Here is a 22,607-nt window from a genome sequence, read left to right on the forward strand (position 1 = left end):
GCGCGATTCAAAAAGGACATTAGAATGTACAGGAAGCTGAGGAACTCACGCCTCACGTGAGGCCCGTTTCATAACAAAAAAAATCGTCTACATGGGCGAATGTGAAGTAACTTTGCTGTACTCAATTTTAATTACCTTATGAAACTTCTAGTTATCGATTTCAACAACAACTCGTACTTTTCTACAATATTTGCTAAAGTTTTAACAAAATAATATGTATTATTTAGCAACGTCTATAACACGCGAAAACACTAACTTACTAGAGAATTTCAGCTAGAGAATCAAGTCTTTCAAACAGGTTTTATTTCTTTATATGAAATCTGTATTATTTGCGTTTGCTTCTTTGGAGGTTCGCAGAATGTATATATATATATATATATACATATATATAGTGCAAACACAGAAACTGATTAACTATACCAAGTGTTAAAATACCGTCTATATTTGTGTTGTTCTGTAGCATCAACTAGCTGTGATTATAAATATTCAACGTGTGATAACCCTCAGTCATTGTACTGCACAGTAACGATAGCAAACAGTTCGTCATGTGATCGGCTAGCCATCTACCTACCATTTCTAAGATGAGAGTTCTCCCTTTAAAAAGCGCAACAAGCATCAGCTTTACAACTTGCGACCAACAAGCCAACAAGGACGACGTAGCCGTTCTCGAGAAACGTAGGGTCCAAGGAGACTGTTCTGTTAACCTAGTTTGCCTTCACAGGGCGGATGGCCTTTCTAACAGGTTATGTAACCCCTGTAGCCGGATTGGGCCGCAGGACTGTTGTAACGGCCTTATGATTGAATAATATAAGAATATAGGGGGTCCGTTTTTCTATTATGCCGTTACAGCGTTTTAAAGTTGCAAGGTCAGTCGAAAAAACTAGCAGAGAAGTGAACAACGTCTCCACAAAAATAGGCGCCTTTAAGGTCTATAGATGCTTTCTGGGCTGCAATGGCATTACGCATCCATCGGATCCATTCAACGTTTACAAGCCTTAATAGCCTGTTTTTAGCCTTAGTACAAAAGACGGTTACCTCTTGGACAAGAGTACAGTCATATCTTGTGTGGCGAAATTGCGCTTGGAACAGAGGCAATTATGCGACATCCATTATGTCAGAGAACACTGAGGAGGGTCTTCTCACAATGCTGTAATATCAATAAAACAGCGTACCTTTAGGAAAAGTCCATTTTCAGAAAGTGTGAAGCACCACTAATGCGTTACGTTACGGTTGTGAGAACGTATAACTGCGCTAAAAAACTGATAATACATGGTTTACATAGAAAAGTAGATTCGGAAGCGTAGCCAACGTAATTCAGATTTACGAAGTTATTTATGATTTCATGCCATCGCTCATATGCCCATAAATTTGTTAAGAAAGTTCTTAATTTCCTAACTTCCTCTACCTGTATGAACATGCCCTATAGATTGTAACATGTGTAAACGGAGGCAAAAACTTTGGTGAATAAATGTGGGAAGTTTATAGCAGCCGAAAAAAATGAAATCCCACTTTAGAATAAGGCAGCTTTATTAGCACATTGTTCGATTGTAATTTTTCACTTAGGATAGGGATTTTAAACAGTTTCCTACACATTTACTTACACGCGCGTCGTGTTAACGTCATGTTTTGTTATTAACTTCATGAATTACTTTTTATAAACTTGCGACGTCATTACTACAGGTGTGCAAATCGCTCAGGGTTGGACTCGTGAATGCCTGTAGATTTATCGCTACGGTAGATTTGGGCGATGTGCCGAAATGGCATTCATATTAAAGACTTACCTCTACTAAAATACATCTGGCTTGAGATTGATCGTTATTGACGCGAAATCGTTGAATGTTGAAATGTAATTCCTTTTTATCCGAGTTATACACAGTAACATTACTCTCGTTACTTAAGCAGGGCAGCGCAATATGTCGAAAAAATTATTCCAATTTTACTTCGTCTATTCAAATATACGAAGCTTAGATAGACCCTTCTTCTAGACCATTTCGGGCTTAACGTGTTGTGTGCATATTTTTCCATCGTCGCTGGTCTTATTCGGCCCCTCTGTAGTCTTTTCTAGGTCATAAAGGATCTGGACAAATTTTTATACTTTTTTTTAAATATTTTTATAGTCTGCATTCGAATTCGGGCTATGAAATTACTCTGATTTTACGCGCTTTTAGAAAACGCTTTAATTCGCATTAAACAATTTTAGGGAATCCATAAAATTCAGCATACAGAGAAACAGTCTTCACTATGTAACTGACATCTCTTAAAATCTATGCAATATTTCCACATTATAATACAAAGCGCAGTTCAAGTAACATATTATAGATATCTAACGTTTTTAAATATGTAAACTGCTAAAATCCTTGACGCATATGACGAATTGATTATGAGTATTTTGGCTCTCCAGCGCAAAGAGTATGGACATTTCTACGCTTTTATAGTTAACGTCAATCATGGACTAAGAGTAATTTAAGATCTATAGTTCATTTTACGGGAAGTGGTCAGAGTGATAGCGCGTATCAGATATAGTCCAGATTGCTTTTTCGCACCAGTGCGCGTCACAGAGCTCCGATCCATTGCGATTCTGTTTTGCTATAACAGGGGAAAAATCAAATGTATTATAGACACGAGAACTTGGCCTAACTTCGAAATGACTTTTCGTCAAGACCTATTTTCATTCACATTCACCACAAGTTGTACATCTGTCCTCTCGAGCAGCCTATTATGACATCTTTAGCATTATATCGTGGTAACAAGCATTACTATGAAATCGTTCTTGCCAAGTACTGACCTGGGCATCGCGCGGCTAGATAAATATTCTTAATTAGGTTACGCATGTGTATATACCTGGCAAATTTAGTATAGCTTCACCTAGTGAGTAATGATATCAGGGCATAAGCAAACTACTGATATCTAATCATTCATATCCTACCTATAATTGAATCATTTTGGGTTGATGTTTCGAACAAGTATATTAGCTCATCATTCATAACAGATCATTGGCAACCAAAAGGTTTAAAACACTTTAAGGTCGGATATTTAGCCAGAGTTTAGAATATTACGACAATATACACTTCGGTTTTCAGATCAGCAGAACATTCATCTACAACATACGCCAACAACATATGGCATAACCTGCTCTCCCATAAAACATGCATTTAGCCAGTACTAGGTCTTTTACCTACGAATAGAACACCCACACCGACCTCAACTAGCAATCGAATGTAGGGTTCACTGCCGCACTCGGCTGAATTCACGGCATCGTACATGAACGATTAGTTTTTGCAGTAACCCCTATCGTACAAAGCACTGCGTCCACTTTCTTTTCATTCAGTATTGTATTGTTGAATCTAACCACGAATGGATCGTAATTACAGCCGGCTAGCGACATTATGCATCATGCCTGTGTAGATAGCTTTGTTAATTACGGCATGAAGCAAAGGAAACAACTTTTGGCATGTAACGCTTGCAGGGGTTACGCATATATGGCGAGTAGGCTAGATATACGTAATCTAGCCTGGCCGCCTGAATAACGAGGCAGCTACTGCCTTTGATCTTAATTATGAACGTATAAATGTGGGCCGACCTTCAGTAACTACGATCTGTCAAATGCGTCGAAACGATAATTTTGCTAATTCTATATTCTAAATACATATTCTAATATATATCGTCATACTGTGCTCTTATTATTACTTAGTAGCGCGAATCAAGGCATACTACCGAAATCGTCTGCTAGCCATTTTTTTGACGGCTGTTTTGGCAGTCCACCGATTCAAAATTGATGAACCTCGCACGGCGTTGCAATGCGTTCATCACATAGAGCGTCACACGTCAATCTTCCATAATTTCATCTATCAGGGCAGGCCTTTCTCAAAGCGATCAGTTCGTTAGGACATTATGGCATTGTTTTAAGGGGTCGTTCACCTGACAGTCGTGCTATCGTCTTCAGTGTCATCTCTGGCAAACAGAATATCATTAATGCTGTTAAGAAAATATTTGTCCAATACTCCGTCGCTCGCCAGCTTCCGACCGCTAAATCATTTATCAAAATCGATCTGATTTCGTGTCAAGTTGGAGCTGCTGCGTTCACGATGCCTCAGATGACTACGCCGTATCGGTTCTGTTTGTAAATACGTATAATCATGAATGACAGCAATAATTTACCGCGCATTCAGCGTGCGCCAGATCCCACGTCGACGATCATCGTCGCTTTCAAATCTCTACCCGTTCAACGAATGTCGTACGCTTTACGACAGTCCTCGACCTGCAGTAACGTTTTCCATAGAGCGACGGCGTGATTTAAAAGTGTCGTAAGAAATATAGGCGCGCGTTTCGGTTTGCAGTCAGCGTGTAGTTCGCGCCGCAGCTTGTTTGCTGCTACTTACTCATTATAAATGTTATCTTCTATTTGTGTTCTGGGAGGCTTTTTAATAATACTCTATTGAGCTGATGACGTTATCGGTTATCTAATCGTGAATCGATGATGTTTTTCACTGTGGCTGAACAGAGCTTAAAAATCTTCACGATGTTTAGAGACTATGATAGCAACGGCAAAATTATTATATTATTAGTATATTGTGTAATTAGATTTCTAAATTTTTAGAAATTTTCTAAGATTTCAGTTAACTATGCTTATAAAAATGAGAATATTACTTTAAACACAACCTGATTCGAACATGTACAGGCTAGATTTAGGCTATGTTATACTCGTGTGTATAAATCATTATCGTTAATCGGCAGCAAGAAACACTGCAGTCACTCTAACAAAGAAGGACGTTTTATAATCTATAAGTTGAGAAAGAGCAAAGAAAATATACTTATAGGATAAGTATGTTTTCTTTGTTCTTTCGCGACAAACGGTGCATGCTGCGGTATATATAATAATACAGGAATCAAGTTATTACTATTTCAGAGGGATGTAGACTTTCATTTTTTCTAGTTCTTCAATATGCTATTGCTTCGGTATGAAGCAACGTGTCAGTAGGAACACGTGGTAGTAGTAGTAAACTCTGAAAAATCAGTGAGAACTTCACGCGAATATCGTGTTATAAGCGGTGGTTCCATTACGAAAGACAACTCGATGATTCAATAAATGTTAGGTTATAAAAGTATTCAATAAAGGTAAAGGTTAGGACAAATGTTTCAGTTATTGAACGTTGTCCGATAAAATCATAAACTGCTTTAGCAATTTAATAACTTATTTTTTTTTTATTTAATTTACTAACAATGGTTCTGTATTATTTATTCCATAAAAAAAAAACAAAAAACTAGAACCATCATATATGTTACATGATTCATGCAATCGATGTTCAATATGTTCGCTTTAAATTAAAGCAGGCCAATGAACGAGTTGAGTGGCGTAAAGAGAAATCCATAAGAGGATTAGCTATTAGATTACACTTTTTAAGTGATATATCTGGTTAATATGTTGTTCAAAAAGCGTATCAGCTTAGCACCGCAAATAATATCAATAGAATCTCGCTTATAAACTAAGTAGAGAAATGTATCCATGTAAGTTTCACGATGCTTAAATATAATGTCGTCTGTCATCGTGTGTCACAGATACCGGCACTATTTCGAAAGCAGATACACTCCTTAATTTGACAGGTCAGTCCAATGCACTTGAACAAAGCGTAAGCGTCTAAGCAAAATGTTCGTTCACAGATAGGTAGCACACAGGAAGCGGCCTAAAGGACATGTGGTCCTAGTATTATGCAAAGCCTTTGAAGCTAATTTAAATGCTGCCACTGCCCAGGTGGATTGGAAAATAGACCAAACACTGTCGCCTTTACTACCCATTTCAGATAATAAATTCTGTTTGGGTGCGTAAAAATCATTAGCTCCAAATCGCTAAGTCGTCAATGAACGTCAATAGAAATAGACCCACTTTGATCACCCGCAGTAGATGTGAATGGCTTTTGTTTCCATTTTATGTGTAGAGTAAGGTTGTCCGGATTACTTAATGAAATCATCCAAATCTCTATTCACTACAATCATCGTCGGTACCATTAGAACTAAATAATGTTTTTACTGAAATTTTTCTCCCACTTGACTTGAATTTGGGCCCTACCTTGTCTTACACAGCTGATCAGCCAACTATTCTGAACAATTGGCTGAGTACGCCAGTGCGTTGAAGAAGCACACATGGAAATCAACCATCACCGGCCAAACCAGATGTCGTAACTATTAGACACCACACACTCGCGTTAATTTACAATAGGCAAATCAACCGGAGTCCATTTTTCCGTTTTGCTCCCTCTTACAGTCACTCATTCCGCGCCCAGCAGAAATAGCCGTAACAAAAGCAGCACCAGCAAATAACAACAAACACTCAGATAAATAGCTTATTGGCGTACTTTTCCTCTGTTGTTCTCTTGTTGTTATGTGTGTACTGTTCTAGTGTGAGATCCAGTCGATAGACCAACGTCACACGTGCAAAAGGCCTCTTCCTGTTGCCGATAAAAATTGCAGTAACACATTGGCCTCGTATACACGTTGAACGTTTGCAAAGATCTTGTAAAAGCTATACACACGGACAGAAGAAGCCACCAGCTATACACACGAACAAAAGAAGCGTAACACCAAAAAAGATCGACATCAGAATACCGCACGGAGCACTAATGTTACATCTTATTACACAACAGGCGTAGGAAACACGCTTTATCGAAACTGAACCTTTCACTCGTTTTCTTCCTCTTTGCCTATCTGGCTGTCTTCCTTTCTACGCGAGTACTCAGCGGTGGTCGCCACTGGAGACGATAACTACAGTAGCTCTAGCTCGCCACCCGCTCGTCATTGTGGACGGCTTCCAGAGTGAGTCTGCCGCGTAACTAGCTGCCCGGCTGGGTATTCAAACCGACGGGCAATGGGCAAATTACTAGTAACCCGTTAATACGTGACACAATAGCGTGCAATAGCCAGTCTAATCTATTTCATGGTATGCGATAGGATATGTAGGAAAGTTATCGGACTGACACGGGACCTTTAGATAGCAGCACTACGCTCGGGGTATAGGTCAGTGTGGAGTCGGTTGCTGCAGGTTGCGCCGACAGCTAAACAACCAGCAGCCGGCTACTAGGCAACGGGGCCAAGCGCACAAGGCGTATTCTGCTCGAGGCCGACCAAACGTGTGCCTCCCCCCTCGCGAGAAAGTGTCCACTGCACCCCCTTCTGCCCTTTTGAACAGAGAGAGCGCGCGCAAGAGAGAAAGAGCGAGAGAGAGAGAGTGAGAGAGAGAGAGCCCCCGGGAGCTCGGTCAGCACTGGCGTCCTTACCTTGGCAGCGCGCATAGACAATGGGGCTGCCAACTAACCAGGCAGGCGGGTCGATAGGTAGGGCGCAGAGCTCGCTACAGGCGATAAAAGTGCACTAGCCTAGAATATAATAAAAATGGCCGCGGCACCTGACTGGTGGATTACAGTATGTGACCCTTTCCACTGACGCGTATAGCCTGAGTTGCTGACGACCGATTACATAGGGGCGGTAGCAATGAACAATCTGCGGTTGATTTCAGGCTGGCTTTCAGTTATTGTCGCCGGCCCAGAACGCTTATCTAGCTTATCAGAATGATTGCCAATAAACGAAACATCGATGATATCAATGGATACTGATGGCCGCTCCTTTTAGCCGAGTACAACGAAGGTATATGCGATGCGACACCGATCGAATTGCGAGACGTTTGTTAGCAAGCCAACTCGCTGATCTGGGCTACGACAGGTTCATCTAATTATAGCTTAATGTTGAACGCAGATGTTATATGACATACATAATTCGTACGGGGGTATTATTAGAACGCCCAGCGTATTAAGACCGAACAGATGCCATCAAAGACGTGCTGCGCTTGTAACGTGTTAATATCGTTATCTAGACTGCATCAGGGGGTAGAAAATATATTAGTTATAAAAACTATAGATGTGATAAGGCTACATATACTTATGCATTAAATTCGTTTTTACCTTTGGTCACTTCTTAAGACAACCATAATCTATACTTCTCCAAGCGCAGAAGCACATACAAGACACAATTTCGCATCGTAACGCAGTCCTGCCTTGGCCTGCTGGTAAAAGTTTGTACAGCATAAGTAACAAACGATAAGTGATGAAAATATACATAGACTTACGCACTCAGATTCACAGAGTCGGATGTCTTATACGATAGAGAGGACCCATTTTCACGAACACTATCCTTTCGTCGGCTCTCAGGTCACTCGTACGAGACATAGCCCAGTGATAATTCCTACATTCTCCGCCACCAATTAACGGGATCTATATACAATACAAATAGATCGGTGTCATTCGAATATGTACAGGTCGTCCTTTGTTGCAGTTCGTTTCTTCTTGGCTATTCTTACAGATTCCACCAGATATCTTCAGACTATCTTAGCTACATTTATAACTGCCACCAAAGGTTATTGCCGCGTGTCGCCACGCTATGTTATAATACAAAATCATCGTATTGTGTTTTCTCTCTTTGTGCTCAGCTTTCGATCATTTGATCGAATAACAGACAGATAGCCAGACACGTTGTGGACTGTGAAGAGTCTCATGCATCTGCAGTCAGCTCGAACGCTGTCAGTTTGAGCAACGTCGACGGTGACGTTTGCTGCCGGCTCTGCTGGTTAAGAAGTGTTCGATGTTGCAACTGCGCCTATATAGACTGGAGCGCCGTAAGGAAAGAGTGGATGTCAATGCTGCAACGTAAAAACACGCATGGATGAACGGGCAGCATACAGAAGCAGACGTACCGACAGATCCACGGTAGGAACTTATCAAATGTGTTTGTGTGACTTGGTCGATAAACAGCAGAGGACAAACTACTACGTTGTAGTTATAATAGTTGTATCGGTATCCGTTCCTCTGCCGAGGCAACATGGCGATGGCAACGGAAATAGCAATCTAACTGACAAAAATATCAACTAGAGCGATTTCAACACGTTTACTGGTTTTCACTGGATGTTTCTACCATCCGTACCCAGCGGGTCCTACGCCCAAAATGCCGAGTCCCTCTATAGCACTTGGGCTAGTGTTGCAGTAACGCGTTCGTATAGTAAATTTAGCATTGAGACCAGCAGTAGACACACCCATTTCTTTATTACAAGTTAACGGTCAAATGCTTAACAGCTTTAGTATCGAACGAAATACTTGAAACATTTACTTGTTTCTCTGATTAACCATATTCTCCCTCACGTGCTCTCATTGATTATCGGGTGCAGCAGATTGTTTTCCGGCTACCCTATAGACTAATGCAAACTCTGGGTATCTGTTACCTATAGAAAAAGAAAACAAAGAAACCTCATGCATGTTATGCATTGAGCTTCGCGAAGGTAATTCAGTCAACACTGAGTGCTAGTGATCAGCTTGCTTAATAAGGTCGTATTTAGTATAAAAATTATTAAGGCTCTTGTTTGTGGTTGTTAGTCCTGAAGCAGTGATCATTCGTTAATATTAACAGGTATCATAGCATTTTAGGTATGGCAATTGCGTACAGAATAATTTAGCTGCCTTATTTTGTTTATCCATTGCTTCATTGAGAGCGTCTACTGTAGCGAGATGATTCTACTTAAAAAACCGCTACCGATCTGCTTTGCGTTATCTCGTATTATAGACACGATTTACGTCACTTATAGGCGCTGAGGTATTTTCAGCGATTCTCAATTTTTTTTTTTTTTTGCTATTTACGATTTCAAGCAATCCATACTGTAAGGACATTATTATTGTATATTTAATATATCTTAATAAATCGTACTGGTCAGCTTTTCCAGCACATGAAAAATTACCAACCTATTTTTTTTTACCTTGGGCCTGTTACCCCGGATTGATGCTGTCCGTTTTCTGGCATCTGCTTCGCCTACCAACCAAAAATATAGGAATGCGTATACAGTTCCATAGATTTTCTTTTTCTGACGACATATATATATATATATATAATGGACACGGTATTTAGATTTAAACAAACTATGGTGGGCCGTTTGTCATAGAGGGCATGCGTTCATCATCTACTCTCGCCGCCAGAAAAAAAGCCAGTTTATTCTAAGACGAAAAACTTGTCATGATAAAGAACAGTACGTCATTTACGGAATTTGAGCAAAGGTCAGCTATTGTGTACTGCCCTCCTGCGGGACGAACCCAAGCAAGTTTATAAAATTCTTGAGGTACCTCAGATCGACAGTCCACAGCATTGGAAGTGCTCGTGCGGCTGCAGAAGGAGCAGGTGCTAGCACAATATAGTAGAAAATTGATGATAAAAAGAAAACAAGGCTGACTTGAAAATTAATCGATGCCCACCAAAAAAGAACTCTTTTTTTTGGAATTTTTTTTTGGATCGGGACACTTAGGGGGACTTAGAATGCCTTGTCACGAGGACCTCAAGTGTACGCCAAACTCAGAAGTCAGATAGCTGTTCGCTGAGGATGATAAAATCAAGAGATTTTATCGATACTATTTGCTTCTCAATTCCTTCAAAGAACAAGCAGCAGATGCGCTTCGATTCCTCTCTGACGAGGAAGTCGTTATTATTGATAGAAAAATTCACCATTAAGGGAAATAATTTCTAGTTTGCTCAAAATCTAAAGGATATATTTAAAATTGGGGGTAAAAGCAAATTTCCGGTTAAAGTTCATGCTTTGTGTTTGGTATCCAATGAAAGAGACGTCATGTCGCTATACTCCTTTCAGAAGAACCTAACGTATAGCCAAAAAAAGTCTATCTGCATATTCTACAAAACGTTTGCAATTAGCTAAACTGTCTAGAAATAGACAATGCACCAGTTTATCGCAGTCGATCAATGCAAGGTATATTGTGCGCCAATCCTACACATATGGCAACCGAAGAGCCTAGGTTTGGATCTATTGGATTACTCTGTAAGTAAGCGTACTGAACGAGGATTACATAAGTCTCAACGTGCTAACGTCAACTCGCTCACACGTGCGATCAGGAAAGATTTCATTCGTGCGTTCGGAGAGGGAACATTTGAAACAAGCCTGTGACCAATTTTGGCCTGAATTGAACCTTTATTCTAGATATGACCGTTAGTCATGAGACTTATAGAACATGCAAAAAAAAATGTTAGAGAATTTGTTTTCGTTTAAATAGAGCCTAAAAAGCAAGTCATAAGAAACGGTCTGGATGTAAGTGCTCCACCCTTTATGCAAGAGAAATCACTTCTGTTAAAAGCTGCTTTGAGCGTTTTAGCCATTCCATTACACAGCAGTAGACGAAAGAATAAACGTGAAGTCAAAAGCTCAAAAAGTTTGGATATGCCTAGGCCATTTACGTCTGTCTGCAACGTTACGCTGTGAAGGCCGCCGTGGAACCAATTTCATTCTATTCTACTGATTCAAATTTTAGCGCTGGCAAATAGTTACTATGGTATCTTGTTATCAGGCCGTTTGTTAAAGCAGAACTCAGATAGATCCATCCACACCCACACATTGGATAATCACCAACTGATACCAAATGTGGCATGCTTCCTTTTAGCGGTCATTTTTTCAGCGAACATTCTGCGGCGGGTTTTGATGGAGAATTAAAGTGGGTTCAGCTATGTAGACCTCCGTAGTTAAACCTCACAGTTCAAATTCGGGCTCATTTAATATACACAAAAAAAGAATTAGAAATGAGACTCATATTAACTAGTTATCTATCACTAATGAGGCACATTTTAGAGAACGAGATTAAAATAAACTTATTAGATAAGAAAACATTTCGGTTGCTTGTACAAATCCCTGCTTTGATGCTTCTATAAACATAGCGCGGTTGTCCTCTTGAATCGAAGTTTAGATAGAAAGCATTATCTAGGCATATATGTATGTTAAGCAGAAATACACGGTTTTTCAATTTAGTTCACCATAAAATAATCTTTGGCCCGACACTGTTAAGCTAATATCTTGTTAGATTTTGTCAATTTTTATATTAGTCATTTCCCAGGGATAAGTAAAGCTACGTATAAGCGTAGCCGCTAATCTTATTTATAGCAACAGCTTCTTGAGATCCCACACGTTTTGATATCCACAGTGCTTGATACAAGAAAGCTGGTTGTCATGCCATACCCGAGTTAGCTATGTTCTGATCATGCGGATATACCTAGTAGCAGCTAGATGTATTTGCATATGTCATAGATCCGCCTTCTTTTTAAAGCACCTCACCGCTAATTACCATAACGCGTTTCAATATAAACTATTGAATTAACCACCAGTCAATCTCTCCAAACCTATAGCATGAAGGTCATTACATCTACAAACGTACGTCAATAACAACAATTCATTTCTGAGTTCCTTTTACACATGAGTCGCGAAACCGGTGTTACTATTAGCTGGATGAAATCTTTTTCTTGAAGACCACCCAGTGATTGTCCCTACTTCCATATTTAACGTCGAGTTTAAAATTCATATGTAACGAGCGAGAAAACTCTGCGACAAATTGTTCGAAAGATTAAAAAAAAGCTTTGTGCGGTAGGTGCGTAAAGGGTAACGCGACCTCACTTTTCCGTCGTGGTCTTCTAATACGAAGTGCTGAAGTGTTCCGGAACAGGTAGAAAACGTTTTTAACAAACACCAGCCATCGAAGTATGGTTTGTGTCGATTAAATCATACTAGCATTGGACGAGGACGATAGTTAGCCATGTTTCTTTTGCTTATCCTTATGGATAACGAAGATTTTTAAAATATGCTAAAACACGTTCGAGCTCGTGTTGACTTATTTGGCGAAATGTTCCCAGTCGTACTCATTTTGCCGACTTGCTGTTTTACTAAAGACAGACATATAATGAACATAAGCATATAATCGTTTTTATTATACGTATTGCCTTTGCCATTTTGAAATGTGGGTTTCGCAAGTGCAATATGTACAATTCGCTTTATATATATATATATATATATATATATATATATATATATATATATATATATATATATATAGGACACTTCTGCGTTCTCATAGTTTGCTGATATATAGTCGTTTGGATCAAACTACCGTAGTGGTGAACTTGTCATTCCATAAGACTTTTAACTCCCAAGTACAGCGTGAAGCAGGCGTCATGATCGTACCGAGAATTACGGTTAATAAATAAGGCACACTAATTTATCGTTGTTGACTTTACGAACAGAGCTTAACGATTTGCTCCAGTTATTTTATCAGCACGAGCGTACTCTCACCATATTTCCATATTCCTCGTTTCACCAAATCGCGACAAAGGAGTCTACCATGTAATAAAAGATCTGCATTATACAATCTGATTATCTGTTAAAACTGTGAAGCGTCGAAGTAAAACACCTTCTTCCCTGTAGTGCACGATGGTGGTGTTTGACACTGATGGATTATATCTAATACCTATATCATACAGCATAGAACCCATTGACGGCGCAAGACTACTAAGCTATTCTGTCGCCTTTTTAAAATCTAAAAAAAGTACGCGCGCGTGTTTGTGTGCCTGTCACTTCGGGCACACTCAAGCTGTCCTGATTTATCACGCCTCAGCGTCCTGACCCGGAGATCTAATATTGGCCGTGAGTCAGAAACGATCTTGGTCTGCCCCCTGAGCCGAGAACGGTACCCAACGGTAGGTTGAACTCTATATAATACTGTATAATACAAGGTTAAAAGCAATCAAAGTCATGGGAAACGAGATACCCAAGGCGGCGTAACATGCAGATAACCCTATATCTTCTAAAACAGCAAGCGTGTCCGGGTGACAGATTAACGGCGGGCAAGACGACCACACAATAATCTAAGTTCCGATCTTGCGGCTCCTCTGTTGAGGGATCGTGTAAGTGGATAAAAAAAATGCTAAGCCTGAACACTACTCTAGCAGGGGTGCATTGTTAGAATGGCGGCGTAATTCTAGAAGTTGCCCCCTAGTTCATTAGAGGACGTTCTGTTTTTTTCTCACTCACCACCACTCGGGCACGTGTGTTCACGTTGGAAAAAGAAGAAAGGCTCGGATTTTATAATTCATATGTACGCTTTTGGTCTAGCGGACGTGCTAGCCTTCCAATAGAACGTAGAAGCAGATAATGTGTTTCTACCTACAGCATCGTCATACTATACTGCCATCGTGTTGCACATTGTGTAGAAGATCGTTGACGTTCTTATACCGCTGAGCATCTCTCCGTAGATAAAGTAACATCGAGACTTCAAAAGATCTCTGACATGTAATAGGTTTTCTAATTCTCATGCACAGAAAAATTTTACTTGGGGGAAGAACTTTGTGGTTGCGGTTATGACTGGCCTCTGTTAATGTGAGGGTGAGATATCTGCGAGTCGAAACAAGTTATAGATAATAACAAACTACTGTTCAGCTTAAGTGTGTTAAGGACACAGATATGTACTCAATCGTAACATTATCGGTTAGAACATTACGTTCACTAACTCATAGTACCATATTGTTCCATAGACATTTTGAGTGGTACAGAAGACGTTCCTGGTATTTGAGTATAAACATGTCAGAGACATGTTTATCCTTATGATATAGATAAAGGCTACTGTGACAAATAACAGGTTTCTTCTTTTCAGAAGAAAAGCTCTTCTTTATTATTAGTTCAGCTAGGCATACCAAAGAATTCATTTCTTGAGGTTTGAATCGCAGCTTGATATAGAGATTACATATGCAGTGCTTCCTGTTGGACGTGTTGCTGACATCAAGTTGCTTTTCTGCCACGTCTTTTATTAAAAAAAATGTCATCTCTCTTCACAGTAACCAGTCTGAATTTCTGCTACTCACAACCACATCACATAGCTGCGATGGGAAGAATCCTGTAAAAGCGAATTTTATGGGTTGTTGGGGAATAAAGAAAGTTAGGGAATATTAGGGAGAGTGATCATGGCTTATATCAAAACAGTTCCAATTATGCTTGCACAATATGCTTTTGCAGTAATCTTGATGCTTGCATGAATTTGAATTAGAATAGTTGGTTGTTTTTAAAGGCAGGGAAAACATACTTATATATAAGCTGGAACTCGGCAGAGTTCCTTAAAATATCTATTTACATATGACAAGTGATGAATGAAAAAGTTTTTTATGGTTTTTAAATGAGTTTTAGCAAAAATTAAGTACTTGGTAAGTGTTCCTCTAGTAGTTTTTCCTCTGCATCTTAATAAGCACTCCAATGCAAAATGAATATGAGAGCAACTTTCCTTAAAATTGTGTTCGGTCAAAAAATATGTAAAAGAACATCTATATCTCACCCTCGGAAATCCTATTGTATATATCTAAAATCTATCTTATGCGGCTCACCAAAAACAGGAAACTAGGTAGGAATATTAAACCTTGCGTCGTCGAATCTAAGGTTTCTTATTCTTACGAGTGCCGGGTGTAGTCCCGGGTGAGGTGGTTTGTCATTCAGGTTTTCGAAAATAAGGCCTTTAAGGCTAGCAACTTTTATTTAGATGTAGAGTATGGCTTTTCTTTTCCAATGAAGACGCAAACCATTGCTTTTGCCAAACGTTTTCTTAATTCTAAGAGATCTCGCTCTTAGATAAAGTCAATTTACACATGAACTGGCTTACCAGACTGATTCCCGAAAATAACCGTATGATACCAAGCTATTAAAAAGGAGCCAATATAAATCGTAGTAGTTGCATTATATACTTTACTGATATGCGAAACAAAAATACTATAAAGAACATACGTTGCTTAAAAAAAATTAAAATATACGCTTGTAGATTTCAGTAAAAATCCTTTGTATTTGACCGGAAAGTTTAATGAGTAGCTAAGTGAGCGTATTCATTTAGAGTTCAACGTGCAGTATCACGTCAACGACTTGTTAACACTAATTCTAGGGTTTTTTTTTGACAAAATATCAATTTCGTTCAACCAGGAAAAATATTGGTCCTACATCGGCCTTCCTGAGTTAGATGTTTTTATGGGCTTGCCATTGTCACTAGCGATTAAATACAGCAGACAACTACTTTCGCTACGGTCTCGATTCCATCATCCGCGCAGACACATTCTGACCGCTATGGCGAGAAGCCGTACCATGACAAGGCGGACAGTTCCGGAACCGACCAGGGCAGTTTTACTTTGTCAACGCAGCCAAGTCTACGATAGAACTAGATCACAGGGATCGCTGCTTCAAGTCCCGCTAATGGTAAATGCTATACAACCTGTGTGAATAAGTTCACTTTGCCCTATAGTTTATTCTTCATGTAGTGATGCTCCTGTAAGCTAACGCAGTTTCTAACGGCGGCGGCGGCGGCGGCCTATGATATGTGGGCAACAAAATCTAATTATTACTAACTTGACATTTATTTTTACTTGTTAAGTCAGGAACGTCATTGATGTAACTTGTAATGTTAAATCGGCATAGTATACATTATGCTCATTCATGAATTTCTGTCCCTCAATGGTCAGCAACACTTCGGCTGCACGTACAATCCATACAGTCGTAAAGACATTCGTAAAGACACAAAGATTCTAAACGTCGATTTCCGGACGGAAGTACGGTCTGCATATACCTCCAACGCCTCTTTAATATGTCCAACCATCAAAAGTAGCTTTAGCCCTCTCCTTGTTTTCTATTCCGTTACATTTGGTTTAACAAAACCGAGACTGTCTTGTCAACGAATCGTTTTTTAGGCAGTGAAATAGAAACACACGGGTCCGATCACTTACCTTGAAAGAACGTACGTTCAAGTTGACAACCTTTCACTGTCTATGAAAATATATTTAGTTGAAGGGTCACTCTCGGTCCGTTAGAGAGAATGTCTCAGATTGCACAATCGTCTAAACCAATATAAAATTTTAATAAATCCGAAAGGAAGTGATGACGATAATGGGGACACGGAGCGGTTCAAAGGTGTCTTTGTTACTCCTTGCAATCCCGTTATTATCATTGCCAGTCGCTACGGAACAGTCAGAAGGAGCTTCTTTTTTCATCGTCAGCAATATAAGAAAATTATTAGCAGGCATTACGAACAACGGCTATTCGTCACATGCATACACACACTGCGTGTTTTGTTGCCTCTGTCAAGTGCTGAGATTTGTTGTTCTGAGCCACAGGTGGGGACCAGATGGAGCGCAAGCAAACGTTGGGCCCATGTCGGACTTCACTGGGAGAGGGAACTTAGAGCTGACTAGGAAAGAGGTTGCCATGAGGATCTGGTCCAGGAGTAAAAATGAGACTGTTAGTAGGGCGGGAGGTGGAAACTGGGTCAAATGGCCTTGGACCTTAGGCAGGAGAGAATCGGAGCTAACACATAGATAGGAAGAACCACAAAATAATGCGCATGTAAACTGGCATTCAAAACTAAGCTAGAAGTTATTGTCATAGAAATGTACAAGTCAAAATTTATGATCACGATTTTTAGAATTTCTCAGTACAATTTCAATAAAGCGTTTGTGTTTTGTTTAGTAAGTCCATAAGCTCCTGTTATGCTGAGGCGACATAAAGGCTATGTAAAGCTTTCGTCTGCATTCGGCGTCCTGAGAAGCCAACTTTTAGACTTATAAGTGTATAATTGTGTGTAGTTAAATTCAGAAGTCAGGAATATTCGAATGTGGGCAAAAAATCTTAAGGGCCTATTGCAAGCAATTTACGAGTTAGCTAGATTTTGAAGGTCGGAGTGTAGTTAGAACCACTTGTGTTGTAGTCGTAGGCCCGCAAAAAACACTAGGCCTTTTTTCGTAATGGAATTTCTCTGCTTTGTTTATGAAATCATTTTCAGGTAAATTCTCGACAGATTTAACCGTACTCTCCGATATATTATACATAATCTGCTACTTAAGCTATTTTCCTTTTTGGCAAAATAAATGATCTCAAGCTCCCGTCCAGTTTGATCCAGTAAGTGATTTTTTCTTCGTAAAATCCGAAAATATGGAAAAATTATAAAAATAAAGGAATGTCTTTGTCTCATGCTATCGACGACTTATCAGTATCCATTATGTTCCATTAGACAAGATATTTAGCGGTGAATTATATGTACATATATTGAAGTTGTCTCTATTGCCTACAGTGTGGCGTAGAACTAACTGCACGCAGCCTTCTTCGAAGAGGCAGGTTGTATAGATTGCCTTCATTTAATTCGCAGAAAAAACGAATATCCATACGTTCTTACACTCAAGAAGGAAGTTTTGCGTCTCGATTCTGCTCCGCTACCCGAGTAGATCATGAACCAAATAGGCAGAGAGCAAAACAATTAGAGACAAGAAACGAGCGATATGACAGCATTTTCACAGCTCTACATTCAGGAGCGTCCGATAACGATGCTGATGACGACGAAGGATTTCAGAAACAAATTAATACCTATATATGCAGGCGTATGTATATACGTTAATGCGTAGAAATTGATATGTTTTTCTTTTTGTTAACAATATGTGCAAATGACAGCCGTTAACTCGCATCGAAAACATAGCCCACAAAATGTAAGTTATGTTGGATAGATGGCGGAGGTATGGTATCAGGTCGTTAAATAACCGATTGCTCATACGCGTAGCGGCGTGACTGCGTTTTTCCCTATCGGAATGCTTGACTGCGTTCGCAGTTGTTCGAAATACTGAACACTCCATGCAGGACTTCGCCGCAATCTGCTAGTTCCGATTTGTCTGTGTACAGACCGGGCTTTTGCCAAGGCAATCCTTATTAATGCGGTGAAACGGGTCTACTATGAAGGATGAGGACTGTATCGGACATAACAATGAATAAATTAACGATGCTATGATAAGCGTTTACGAACAGCGCGCCAAAACGCCACAGTGGTACGAAGATTTTATTGTATTTTTTTTTTTCATAGTTATTCGCCCAAAATCAAAATTAGAATATGACCTTCGACGACTACTATCTGTCGTGTTATTTTTTAGCACTAATATTTTTCCTTGAATTAAATTTAATTAAATCACTTCTTCTTAGTTGCTAGTAATATTTATATTGATATTATATTTAATATTACGCTTAACTATTATAACTTCTTAAAATATTTCATTACAGAGAGTAAGTCACGGTCAATAGAAGTGCTAAAAAAACAGTGGGTAGAACACTCCTATACGGCTTGTGCTTGTTTTTGGCTTACCATCGCAGCTACGGGTAGGTAGCTACCAAGCTATAAAGCCAGCGGTTTTAAAGGAGATTTAAAGGAGACGGAAATGCACAATTTGTATCCGGGAACTTAATAGTAAGTATGTTAATAAAGTGAATATATTTATCGAGCTTTGCGTCAAATGCTACCGTCAAACTTTCCTTCCGACCGGCTAATTCTTAGAGAAAAATGAAGTATGTTAAGACCCGATTCCGTAGCTAGGCCACCTCACGTGTTTCTAACTTCAGCAGCCAAATACAATGTGTTTGTTTTAAAACTCAAAACTAAAAAAACTTCAAAACTAAAAAAAAAAAAAGACGAACTGCGCGATAGCAACGAACAGTGCCGCTTGAAGAACACGCATTGCGTACTGGGACACTAAATGGAAGTAGCGAATTATGAAAAATCGTATGCAAACATTAACAACTAAGTTGTTACATTATTCAATGCTGTTTAGGAGTTGATTAGGTTGTTGTTTAATGTCTATATCGCTTCACGCTGGAACTTAGACCTTTGGACCAATACACTGGGCCCAAGATTTGAAGCATTTATTTTGGTTTTCGTATCCTTGAGACAAAATACGTCAGGTAATTTTCATAGCAAATAATATTACATATCGGTAAACTTACGCATTCAAGCAGCTGAGGTTTCATGCTGCTTTTCGTCATCACTACTACAGCGGCTCTGATACCACGCCAGTCAGTCATCTAGTTAAAAAGGATCAATTCCGTAACACTAACTCTGACTATAGTCTGTGGTTCGCCTGCGTGCCGATTACGTAGAGCAGCACGCGCTGGAGCGTTACTCATAGCCGCTAAAAAAAGATATTACGGCGTGCACAGTACCTTAGCACATTACCGCGTGCCCATGCCATTACACGAAAAACTCAAGCGTTTGAAAGGCCAACCTCAGACTGAGTATATCATTAAAGCTAATTCGCTGAAGTAACTTTTCTAACTATCAAGATAAACCTTCTCGAAAGGAACAGGAACAGGCGAAATTTAAGCCTTTATTTTGAAACAAAACCTAGTAAGGGGAGAAACATTACTGATAGCGAGCCGCAAGTATCACAATACAGAGTCGTCTTCAGATTTCGGCGATATTCATACGAAGATTATCCTTGCGTTCCGAGCAGATTCAAATGGCTAACAGGCATGACAGCCATTAGTTCTCTATATTAATATGGGTTAGCATGACGTCACTGTACAACAAATGTTGTTATGTGGACTTTCGGTCAAATGGCATAGACGAGCTGTAAAAACGGCCAACAACCCCTGGTACATATTGTTTTGTAACTCACTGCTCAACCTCATTATTAGATCACAGCACAAGCGCCACAGTTGTCAGACGAAGAAACTTTTATTGGGTTGTGTGCCAATCCTTGGACTAAGAGGCAAATTTTAGTGCCTCTGTGGCAATCCCATACTAGTTGCTGTATCGTTTTGGGCAGATATTGCTCCAAAGAGCTCAAATTTTACAAAATATACCAGCTTCTACGGTTTCTACAACGCAATAGGGTTGCAAACGCTATCAATTACACTGCGAAACTGTGAAGGGATTAGATCTGGCGTTTCTCTTTTCGGAAGCCTAGACAGTGTAGCCATCCTCGTGTTAGCTGAAACCTGGCAAGCTATTCCTTGTCATATACCGCATTTCTATTCTGTGCACGACCCTGCAATAAAGAGAAACGGCGGCCTGGCAGCTGGCCCTGTGGAGGCATATGTGTGTTTTCTGCAATAATGAAATAGACGACCTAATGTCATGGCTGGCAGAGAATAACGTCGTTACCTTGCGCGAACCGCGACAGCGTCTCGTAGCAGCCTATGCTCGGCTGGTCGATTTGAAATCAACGTACGTGGTGGTCGAAAAACTTGTCCATAGTCTTGAAGCACTCTATTCTCTTTCTGCTTCTGCCTCTCCCATGACCACTGCCGGCGGTTTGAATGCTCGCTTCGACCAGCCTGTTCAACGTTTACATACTGGTACACTCCCAGCCCAGTGGGGAGATGCTATCCAATCAGTGATCCCAAAAAAGAAACGACACTACGCGGTGTTACTATGACGGGGAATGGCAATGAAAAGTGCTGGCTATGAGCTATTCTCCAGGTTAGCAAAGAGATAGAATAGCTATTTAAGAAACATACATATCCTCTCAGCGAAGCCACATACTACAAAAGAATATGTGGAAGATCCTGTTGGCTGATGATGTCAAGAGACTACTAGCCACGGCCGAGCAATTCGCTATACGTAGTGTTCTTCAACTTTAAAGAAATCTTCATCATCACGGTATCCAGGGGGCGAGGTTCTGCTCAGGTTGGCTGCGGTGAGTATTCCTACAAATGTGCTTAACCTTTTGGCTGCGGTCCTATACCGCAATAACTATTGATGGCGGAATGGGCGAGTCTGGTTCAGGGAGAGAACCTAGGCTCACTCTTATTCTTCGTTTTGCTGGAGGATCTTCCTGATCAATTAAAAGAGCCAAAAAATTAGTCGGAATCATCTTGTATGCAGATGACCTAATGATATACAGATCGAACAGGTTATAAGTATAGAAAGATTTAGTCCGGCTTAGCGCAGCAGCCACAGACTTGGGACCGACCGTAAACCTAATCAACATAGAGGCGATAAAGTCAGAAGAAGAAACAAGATGGCGGCCAATGACACTCTGTAGCTCGCCAGATTTCCTCTTGCCTATGTAAAGCGGTTTCCGTGTCTGGGGGTTGTTCTTACCTACGAACAGCAGGAGTTTTACTACCCACGTCACCGAAAGATGCAAGATGGGCGACCAAATCACCTCATCGCTCGTCTTTCGTAACCTTTCTCAACTTATAGGGTCTCAAAGTAGCTTCAACCGCAGCGTATACAATACGCGTCATATGGGTAGATTTTATAGTGGCGAACCTTAAACAACTATTACGTGTCAAATTTCCTCTTTAAAAAAGCATTGAAGCTACACATAGTAACCCCAAATCGCCTCGCGTATCTCCTTATGTTTGATGATCTACGTCATCGCTTTGAGCTTCCAGCAACGAACGTTTTTGAAGAGAAATCTTAGGAATAGAGAGCGGAAATTCGCGAGGGTTGATGGAGAGTTCTTTACTTCAAGAGGGACGAACCGGCTAAACAGACACGTCGTTACTCATTTTGCTATGTATGGCTTCCACCAGAAGCTCTGGACACAGACCCGACGATGCGTGTAAATACTCCACGTGCGTGAAAAACTGTGATATATGCCATGCCATTCGATACCTCCTTTGTACCACCTTTAGGACGTCTGGCAAGTCTTTCAAACTAGCCTTAAGAACTCAGCAAGACCATATAGCTCATATGACGCAACCTATTTTTGAATATTTCTATATGCCTTCTCGAATATTAGGATATTGTGTTGTTGACCTTTACTTACGAAGTTTGTATGAAGCTTTTGATCACTACTAATGAACATGAATAAATAAGAATTTGATAGTAATTGAAGTTGGCTTGGTAACTTCATAATTTCTGGTAAGCTGGGCTGAAAGATTTGCTTCATTTCATATGCGTAGAACTTCTCTGATGGAGGTATATTTTATACCTCATGAATAATTTATAAAACTGTACGGTAAACACACTCGATTT

At 40.0% G+C, this 22,607-nt stretch overlaps 2 protein-coding genes across 6 annotated transcripts in view; one reads left to right on the forward strand and one right to left on the reverse strand.

The window, feature by feature from the left end:
* The window catches only part of LOC111246253 (uncharacterized), a 96,886-nt gene extending 88,629 nt beyond the window's left edge, over positions 1–8,257 (reverse strand). For 2 of the 4 annotated variants that reach the window (XM_022795547.2, XM_086985367.1), the window contains exon 1: positions 6,065–7,204. The gene's annotated coding sequence lies outside the window, so the exon portion shown is untranslated. Of the gene's footprint in view, positions 1–6,064; positions 7,205–8,113 lie in introns of those variants that run through there. The other 2 variants (XM_086985368.1, XM_086985370.1) reach the window with 2 other exon arrangements.
* A 355-nt stretch (positions 8,258–8,612) lies between these two features.
* LOC111246257 (uncharacterized) overlaps positions 8,613–22,607 on the forward strand; it is a 28,350-nt gene continuing 14,355 nt past the window's right edge. Inside the window, exons 1-3 of one of the 2 annotated variants that reach the window (XM_086985395.1) lie at positions 8,616–8,750; positions 15,803–16,072; positions 17,649–17,764. The gene's annotated coding sequence lies outside the window, so the exon portion shown is untranslated. Of the gene's footprint in view, positions 8,751–15,802; positions 16,073–17,648; positions 17,765–22,607 lie in introns of both variants that reach the window. The other variant, XM_086985396.1, reaches the window with a different exon arrangement.

This window comes from Varroa destructor, unplaced genomic scaffold (assembly GCF_002443255.2).
Source record: "Varroa destructor unplaced genomic scaffold, Vdes_3.0 BEIS01000003.1, whole genome shotgun sequence".
NCBI classification, from domain to species: domain Eukaryota; kingdom Metazoa; phylum Arthropoda; class Arachnida; order Mesostigmata; family Varroidae; genus Varroa; species Varroa destructor.